The sequence below is a fragment of the Elaeis guineensis genome, chromosome 7 (assembly GCF_000442705.2).
Source record: "Elaeis guineensis isolate ETL-2024a chromosome 7, EG11, whole genome shotgun sequence".
NCBI classification, from domain to species: domain Eukaryota; kingdom Viridiplantae; phylum Streptophyta; class Magnoliopsida; order Arecales; family Arecaceae; genus Elaeis; species Elaeis guineensis.
Window position 1 is genome coordinate 1227579 of NC_025999.2, and position 10049 is coordinate 1237627.

General features: G+C 41.5%; 1 pseudogene; it reads left to right on the forward strand.

The window, feature by feature from the left end:
- Positions 1-6310: 6310 nt before the first annotated feature.
- LOC105049273 (uncharacterized) lies at positions 6311-9711 on the forward strand (annotated as a pseudogene).
- Positions 9712-10049: the final 338 nt, after the last annotated feature.

The window sequence follows — 10049 nt, forward strand, 5'->3', positions numbered from 1 at the left end:
TGCCGACTTCAAAGTGCGTATCTCCTCCGTCCGAGCTCCGTTTGGGATGATCTTGATCTCTTTGGACTCCATTTTTTATCTCGGATCTCACTGTGGGCTCAATATGGACTGAATCTCGAGATATCAAATCCTAACAATCTCCACTTCGACTCGATATTCAGCCTTCTCCTAACTTCGAAAGCTCCTGGATCTCCTCACCCCCATGCCCTGGGATAATGGCCTGTTGATCATGGATGGGCAAACATGAGAGTCGAGCCAGACCGCTTGATTCCATCTCTGTCGTACGCTGTGCTCCTCCTGACCTGAGACCTGCTTGGGGCATCATCCTACGGTAATAAGAATCTCACCTTGCGATATCGCTTTTTCTCCTCCCAAGTCTCCTATCTCATGCCCGATCTATCTCCATCTAGAGCTCCACCTTGCTCTGAGCTCTACTGGCTCCTGAAGCTCCATCTCGCACTAGGCTCTCCGTCAGATAATAATGTCCTCTCCTCCCATTCTTTCCCTCCAGTACAATCCTATCGCCACGTAGCACCTTCAGGATTCTCTACCAGCTACCATCCTATAGCCTCTCAAATCTAGTGTACTCAGTGAGATAAGATTTCGTCTGAAATCGGGTATGTATCGGACCTCTCCCAATCTCCTCACTGCACATCATGTGTCCTCCAGCTGACCGTCCTGATGTCTCTGATCGATAGCTCGATCCATCCGACAGATAAACAGCACCCTCAATGTTCTCCAGGGAGTTAATCTGCTCCTCTCTGCAACATACATGATGGGTACATACAGAATCTAATATCCACTACTAGAAAGAAGTAAATATCTCATCAGATATCTACAGGACATCTCTCTCCGAATCACTGCTGGTCGTCGCCACAACAGCCATCATCTGATTTTTGAGTTGAGGGCAATCTCTGGCTAGATGTCCTAACTCATCACACCGGTAACACTTGATTTTGCTCAAGTCCCTCCTGGACTTGGACGTCCTCATCGCGATCTCCTGTCACTCCGTCTACCGCCTCTTGCTCCTCCAGAAGCCACCAAAGCTGAGCTACCGCCACTGAGCTCGAAGCCAGGTTCTCCCTCCAGAGAATCTCATTCTCGAGTATCATCGTGGTGACCTCGTCCATCTTGATAGTGCTCTTTTTTACTAGAAGAGCAGTCACCAAGAACTCATACGAAAGTAGAAGCGACGTCAGTAAAACCGACACCCTGTCTTTTTCTCAACATTCTCTCCAACACTGAGGAGGTCAGTGAAGATCTTCTGAAAGTGGCTTAGATGCTCCTGCATGCTCTGTCCCTCAGCTATCCGCAGCTGGTAAAACTGCCTCCAGAGGAAAAGAGTATTGGTGAGAGATTTCACCATGTACAACTCCTCGAGCTTCGACAACAGCATCATCGAAAAAGTCTCGCTAAGCACATAGATCACCACTTCATCCGCTAGATACATGCAATGGTACTCACTGCCTGCATCTGTAGTCGTTTCCAATTCTACACCTCCATGGTAGTCGGCTTCTCCTCACACAAGAGAGCATCGATCAACCCTTGTTGGATGAGCACGTCTTTCACCCTTACCTGTCACAAGGAGAAATTGCTCTTTCCATCAAACTTATTGATTTTCATCTTGATTGATTATGTCTTCTCCATCTTCAGTCTTGCTCACCACCACTGCAATCTGCGTCCTTATACCACCTCACTTTGATACCACTTGTTGGATGGATGTCTAATCAGGACACCACCTCCCAAGATCTTTTCAATACTGCGCGATGCAGCAGGAAGAAAAAAAAATAAATAAAAAATAATCAAATATGTGGATTAGCCAAAAAAGGGCTCGCCTCCACGAGACATGCAAACTTCACTATGAGAGAAGAAAGTTTACAAGAGGAGATCTCACTCTCAACCTTCGTACACCCAATTTCTCCCTCTCAGAAAGTTCTCTTTCACAAAAGTTCTCTCTAAGAAGATCCTCCTGAACCCCTAAAGCGACCGTTGTCCGCTATCCAGAAATCTTCTTGGAGCTTCTCCTCTCAATATCGCACCTTCTCTCTCTTCACAGGATTTGATTTTCCACACGAAATCGTCTGCGTCTGCGTCTACAAGACCAACAGGCCACCACGTCCACCACGGGTGTTCCGTTGAACAAAATCCACCACACACTCTCATGTTCGCCGATTAGGCCCTTTAAAGGGTTTAAATCTGTGTTAGATTGTGATTAGAACTCCTAATCATGCCATATAAGAATCTAGACCGTTGGATCATCACCGCAAGCCTCCTAGAGCTGTCCGATCGCAATCGGTCCATGAAACAGTACCGTGGACCGCACGAAATGCATGGGAAATGCCCACACGGTCCGCACGCCGGCCTGTGGACCACCCGATCCACCATGGACCGGAGAAAACAGGCTGCTGAGCCTGCGCATGTGCGTGGGCCTGGGCCGGCCCAGTCGCTCATGCTCCTGGGCCTGGGCCTCGTGCACCCGGGCTTGGGCCAGCCCGCGCCCCGCGAGCTTGGGCCTAAGCCAGGCCCGCACCCCGCGAGCTTGGGCCTAAGCCAGGCCCGCCCGCTGGGCTGCGCCCTGCACGCGCCAAACCGCATGCTGGCTCGCCTGGGCCGTGCCCCACCATGTGCAGCCGCACCGCCGCCGCTCCGCTGGCCCGCTGTCGACCGCCGACCGTCCTCCGCCACTTCGGGTTCCGTGCCGACTTCAAAAGTGCGTCTCTCCTCCGTCCGAGCTCCGTTTAGGGTGATCTTGATCTCGTTGGACTCCGTTTTTCATCGCGGTCCTCGCTGTAGGCTCAATGTGGATTGAATCTTGAGGCGTCAAATCCTAACAGTATACTTTGATATTGAGATATGATATTGCATGGAAAACAGCAGGGCTGGTGTTGACAACAAGACATGATTTGGTGAGGAATATCTACAAGCACATCTTCAGGATAGTATTACTTGAAGCACCCATTTCGTCCTGATGAAGTGGCTGGTGAATTACAAACTCGAAATGTACCAACACACGGGAGGTAACATTTTTATTGTAACACAATAACATTGAGGCCGAAGACAATATGATAACATCTTTACCTATATATCCTTGGTAGCTAGACCAAAAAATATCATTCGGACAAGAACCTTTGCAAGCAATACCTTACATGTCATTTGCAATACAACCAAGGCCTTGTCATTGTATCAAACATGATCGCCTAGAAAGCCGTATTGCATGGATCATAATAGAGATATTAAACACCGATGGCCGAGCAATTATTAGAACAGCCCAAGCAACAAGCAATTCTTCTGCCAACCATCTTAATTAGATCAATTTTTTAAGACAAGGATGCCAAATAAAACCATATCAATGCCAAAACAGCCACATCATGCACACGGCATCCCATGTGCAAGAAAAAACTCTAGCTCAATGACACAATTAAGAAAGCAATAAAGGATTTAAAAAATGATCACTAAACTTAGTGGGAGATTTATACGTGAATAAAGAAATACGCACATTGAAATATGTGTGAATAATTTCCAAACGTAGATGTAGATTATTATATAAAGAAAGGAACATGCATGTATTAAAGCCTAACCATCTTGGCTTAATGTAATATAATAATAACTAGAGTTTAGTAGGAGTGTAAGGAAAACGGGAATGCGAAAACACCAAGCGACACGGCTAATTAAACCGAGCATTTATAACACAGTTTATTTGGTTGTCTAAAGTTCTGGAAGAAGCTAAAACTTTGGATACACAATTAATTTTTTAAAATAGCAAAACTACCCTTACTTTGTTTAGTATATTTTGTGCAATAATTGTTAGAATTTGATATCTCGATATTCGGTCCACACTGAGCCCACAATGAGGTCCGTGACGACGAACAAAATCCAATGAGCCCAAGATCACCCCAAACGGAGATTGGATGATGGAGATACGCTCGATTGAAGATGGCATAAAAATCGGAATGATGGAGGCCGACGGCGAGCCGATAGAGGCAGTGGTGGCGCTGCCGGCCGCAGATGCACGGGCACGTGCGATGCGTAGCCCAGGCCCACATGAGTGCGTACGGGAGCAGACGTGCGGATATCCCGATCCATAGTAGACCGAGCGGTGCATGGGCGGGTGCATGGACCGAGCGCCCATTTTTCATTGGTTTCTCGTGGTCTACCATGGACCGACTAGCATTTCTCATAGGTTTCTCGCGATCTACGATATTTTTCGTAGATCGATGCACGATCAGGTGGCTTAGGATGATCGCGGTCGCAATCGAACTGCTGTGAGCCATCCTTGGGAGATCAGACGCATGATTTGGCACGATGGGATGCAATCCAATAGCCAGTTTTCGATCTGAGGTACGATCGGATGGCCGAGAAGCTATAGAAGTCCTATCAGGAGTGTGATTCCGATATAGCCTGGGTTTTAGGGCCTTTAAAAGGCTCTGTGAGACTCAGAGCAGTAGAGACGAGGCGCCGACAGAAGCAGGAGTAGAGACTTCAGGCAGATTATCAAGCAGCAGACAGCAGTCGTTTCAGGGATTCAAGGGGGTCTTCCTAGAGAGAGCTTTTGTGAGAGAGAGTTTCTTGTGAGGGAGAGATTGGGTGAACGAGGATTGAGAGTGTGATCTCCTCTTGTAATTTTTTTTCTTTTCTCATAATAAAATATGCATGTCCTGTCGAGGCGAGCCTTTTTTGACTGATCCACGTATTTGATTGCTTTTGTTTTATTTCTTCTTTTTCTTACTGCGACGCGCAGTATCGAAAAGATCTTGGGAGGTGGTGTCCTGGCCAGACATCCCCAACAATAATATCAATATTTTAAATACAATATTGAAGAATAATATTATATTTTATATTACATAGTATATATTATTATGTAATAGTATTCGAGTGTATTATATTATATAATAAAATAATATGAATAAAATATATGAATTGATCGTTTATATTATAACACTAATATTTGATGTGCTATATTAATTTGAATAATAATGTTTTGAATAATAATGTTATGATATTATTTTTAATAACATATTATTTCTATAATAATAGATTTACATAACATATTAAAATATACCATTAAATTTTTGTATAGTGATATTATATTATAATATTAGTATTAATAATTCAATATAAAATAATAAAAATGACATATTATTATAGTAAAAATATTACAATATGACACAATGCTATTATTATGTAATATAATATCATCTTAATAATATTATTAGAATTATTTTATTATAGTATATAGTAAATATTAACTACTTAATAAAAAATATATTGATGATGAAGATACGGCATCATTAGTCCCACATTGATTGTGAGTTAAGAGGAACGTTAGCTTATAAAGGATGAGACATTGTCCCTCCCGTGTGATGCTTTTTAGATTGGAATCCAAATATGCTGAGCGGATAATACCTCACGTATTGAACTATGAGCCTTTGATCGTAATACTAGCCTCTATCGTGAAGCCGATGTATACAGATTTTGATACCTCTCTTATAGAGAATGAGATTTTCTCTCTCTCGTGAGGCATATGGATTCGAGCAGATAATACTTCATATGCCGAACCATGAGTTCTTCATCGCAATAGATATAATATTTTATTAATTATTATAAGATTTTAGTTTAATTTATATTTACATACTATCCATTATTATAATATATATTATGAATTTATGATATAATATGATGGTATTATAAGATTATCATATTTTATACTAGTAATATCATATATAATATATTAATTATAGTATCATAATATGTATAATAATTAATATCATATTAATTATGATAGTTTTCTCTATAATGTAATATATAAAATTAATTTTAAAGTTACAAAATGTGAACCAAAATGGGCATAAGTCTACTCTACGATGAACATGGAATAGCCTATGCCCAAAAACAGGTGCATAAGAAACGTAGCTATGCCCTGATGTTTGGCTGTTCCATGACCCCCTTCCAATTTTATTTTATACTCCAATCAACCAACTTCCTAGTTTCACCTCCCCACAACAAAAGAAAGACACCACGATAAAATTTAATTTAATATATTAAATGCTGTAATGAAATTAAATTAATAACATTTGCTTCACAATTTGCCCCCTTCCAGCCGTGTTATATTATGTCCAAACCCAACGACCATGTAGCCGAGAGGAATAGAGAGGTGGCCCCTCAGAAGCCTCCCTCGTCTTTCCTCTTCTTGAAAGAATAGAGAAACAGGGAGGTGGACCTTCGGAAGCCTCCCTTCTCCTTCGTCTTCTCTCCCTCTCTGTTTCTCCTCTCCTCTTTTTCCACGCCCGTTCTAATTATAGACCATAACGGTAGAACCGAGGAAAACAGACGGCAATCCTATATTTTTCTGCTACAAAGCTGGGATTTTTCCGCTGAAATCGAGGATTCTGCCCCAAAGTTGTGATCATTCCGCTAAAATCAACTGATTCTGATCTAAAGCTGCGACATTTCTGCCAGAATCGGCTGATTCTGCTCGAAATCGTGATCTTCCCCCCCTCTAAAAGCGCTGACCCAGAGTCTCGTCCCGTCAATAAAAGTGACTGATGCTGAGCAAAAACAAACGATTCAGAGAGACCCACTCGGCAAATCCACCAATGAGCGCGGCCATGGTCGATTCTTCGGAGCGGAAGCGCTCTCTGAAGCTTTCCCTCTTCGTGGGGCAGGCCGAGTCCTTCGCGTCCGATCCCACCACCGCCCGGTCGCCGATGTGCTTCGGCGACGGGGCCGTCGGCCTGGGGATCGTGGTGGCGTTGAGCAAGGCCGTCGGCGTCGAGAGGGCGGCGGTCCCGTCCCTGTCCAGGTCCGAACCGATCCCGATCGTCCCGGGGAGGCCCCCGGCCCTGGCGAAGCAGAGGGACCCCGCCGCGAGGGACGAGGAGCTCTCGGAGAGCTACACGTGTGTGATCTCGCACGTGCGTGGGAACCCCGTGACGAAAAGGGTCTACTTCGGCGATGGCTTTCATGGCGTGGACGCTAACTACAGGAGTTCGGGGGTGTTTTTGGAGCCACCGCCGACGGAGTTCTTGAGCCGCTGCTTTCTCTGCCAGAAGGAGCTTCATGGGCTGGATGTTTTCATGTACAGGTACTTCTTTTTCCTTTTTTTTTAAAAAAAAATGGAAAATTAATCATTATCTTGAGACTTTCTTTATTACTTGCTTTAATTCGAACATCACGATCAAAAAAAAAAAAAAAAATCTTATATCTGTTGGTAAGTTTGCTTTTCCATAAAATTTTGTGTGTTTCGGTATGTGGTGGAAATTAGTTCTGTTGGGATCTTATTTACTTGTAAGAATTTTTGATTTGGTCGATGCTCCAGTGAGATGATTAGTAGAGGGCAGCAGGGATTTTCTTTCCCACTACTTGATGCAGGTTGCGAAATGATGCTCCGTTCAGTTTTAACCATCTGCCCAATTGGTGTTTGGTGATTCATGCAGGAAGGTGTTAAGTATAGTATTTGCTCATCCATCACAGATAATGTGAATGCATGCATATATACCCATCCGTGCATGTGCATTACAGAAGCATCAGTAATATATATATATATATATATATATATATATTCTATTTCTTTTTTGTTTTATCAGGGTGGAGGATGGGAATGGTTAGATTTAATGGGAAATTTCATCTAGTAGGCCGTCATTTGGTGTTCTTACAGGCTTTTGGTAAATTAATTTGGTATCTTTTGTTGACCGAGGTTTTTCTAAGTTGGTTTTTGCAGTCTCTACCATGTTTACCCTGAAATAGGAATGGTGGTAGATAGTTTCAGCTTCACATTCTAAAACATGTAATTCCTATTCTGTTGAATTCTTTCTTTATGCTGGCTTTTCTTAGGAACTCAACTGTTGGTGCTTTTGGCATGCATATTTTTGTTTCTGTCTCTGGTGGTTTCCAAATGCTCGTCTTTTTTTTTTTTTTTTTTTTTTTTTTTTTTTGTTTGTGTGATTGAAAAGGAGACACAGCCTCCCACTGTTTTTGAGACGTTTAAAGTATTTACATAAGAGAGCATGGAAAGATTGCAAAAAGAATGTGCATGGTAAATTTGTTTCCAAATGCAAACATGCCAGTCATGAGGAGTATATTTAGATTTCATGACCTGTGAATGTGAGGGCTAAAACAGTATGCTCAACCTTGGCCATCTCTCAGCTGTTATTTCCTTTAAACATGCCTTGTTATTCTGACAAATTAAATAGTTTTCATTGAAAGAAGCTTTCCTTCTGCAAATATTTGATTCAGTCTTCTGGACACTCCAATGAATGCTCAAATTTACTCCCTCAGTGCAACTTTCATACCGATTTAAATTCTTATTGAATAATTTGACAGGTTTCCTCTTCAAATTTTAAAGCATTCTCAACTCTGAGAAAATGACACTGGACGACTGAGGTTGGCTAAGCCTTATCTTAAGCTTGGGGTCTTACACCTTACGGTTTTCACAAACAGCAAACTCCACCAGATTGCTTTCTAAATGTTGTTCTTAAAAACCTATGTCCAAAATCTAGCTTCATTGATCTCACTCTAGCACAAAACCTTTCATCTGATCATGTTTCTTCAAACATATTTGCGAGCATATATTAGTGAAAAGAAGTATTTTCCATTCATTTCAAGTTAAGATGTGGAAAATCTCCACACAACCTTCAGGCACGGGATCTATAAGACAGATGGCATCACATTTCACAAAATCATTTGGCATATATACTACCCAATAAGCCCAATAGTTTCCTTGTTAAGATGAAATACAAATAAATCTTGTTGTTTATGCCAAATTGGTAGCAAGTTAGTAGTTTCTTTAGATTTTTATTGCAGTTTAATCAAATTAGCAATGAATTGGTTAGGAGGTTAGCAGTTACTGAGGGATAGTTCATAGTTTTGTCTAGTAAATTTATATTTATAATAATTGTTATATTCCAGCTGCACAAGAGGCATTCAGAACAGAAAGTGAAAGTTGAATGCCATACTATTACTCTTGCAGGGAAATCTTTTCAGCCTTTTACATTTAGCTTTAGTTTCTCATATCATTCTCAAGAAGAAGCATATCTTATGCTATTGAAGCTTTTCTTCTTTTTTCCCACCATAGATAGAGGTTTAGCTTTGTAAAAATAGTAAAATTTACCTGAAGGTGATGGAACTTGTCCCAATTTTACTTAATCCTGTTAGAGACAGTTTAGTAGGTTGTGATTTTGGGTATTTTTCACATCATAATCCGTTTGCTACCAAAAATCTGATTTGAAAGGATTTTGGCCATGTTGTTGCCTCTAGATCTTTTGGTTATCATCTATTCCTGATGATTTATCTTTGATAACTTTCATATGGAGCCTTCTTAACCATTTAATAGTCTATCTTAATATTGGAGATTGTAGGATGTCAACATGCTATAAGAATGCAACACTAATGGATTATCTTCTTTTTTATCTTTTCTTTTTCCTTTGCAGAGGAGAGAGAGCCTTCTGCAGTGTGGAATGTCGATGCCAGCAAATTCTAAGCGATGAGCACAGGGAAAAATGTGGGTCAGATGACTCACCTTGTTCGACGACTCTTCTTTTTGCACCTGGTGTTGCAGCGGCTTAACCATATCACAGTAGATTAAAGATGGAGCACAAACAGAGAGAGAAGTAATAAGAAAAGGTACCGACATCATAATGGCTATGTCATATTAGATATCTGCAGGTTCTTTGCACATGAGAGTTGGGGCAGAGTTGAACACACGGCGGCGTGGTCAAGGGGTGGAGATGCACCATGTTGGCATTATAATGGTAGAGATACAGGATACAGAGATATTAAGAGGGTCTTTTTCTTGTGATAAGAGGGCCTTGCTAGCCTCATTTTGCAATGCAAAGCCAGAGGATTTGTTAAGTATGGAATTTGTAGTCTTTCAAATAGCAGAGAAAAAATTGGAAGTTTCGGATATCATAGATGTTCCAGTTTTTCAGAATAATTGGTGCTATTATTTTTGTTACTAGCATGCCTGTTACGCACGAGGAGAATGATCGATCTAGACATTTGAATACCTCATTGTGGCTTACTGTTATGCACGTTTTTATGAATGCATAACTGTT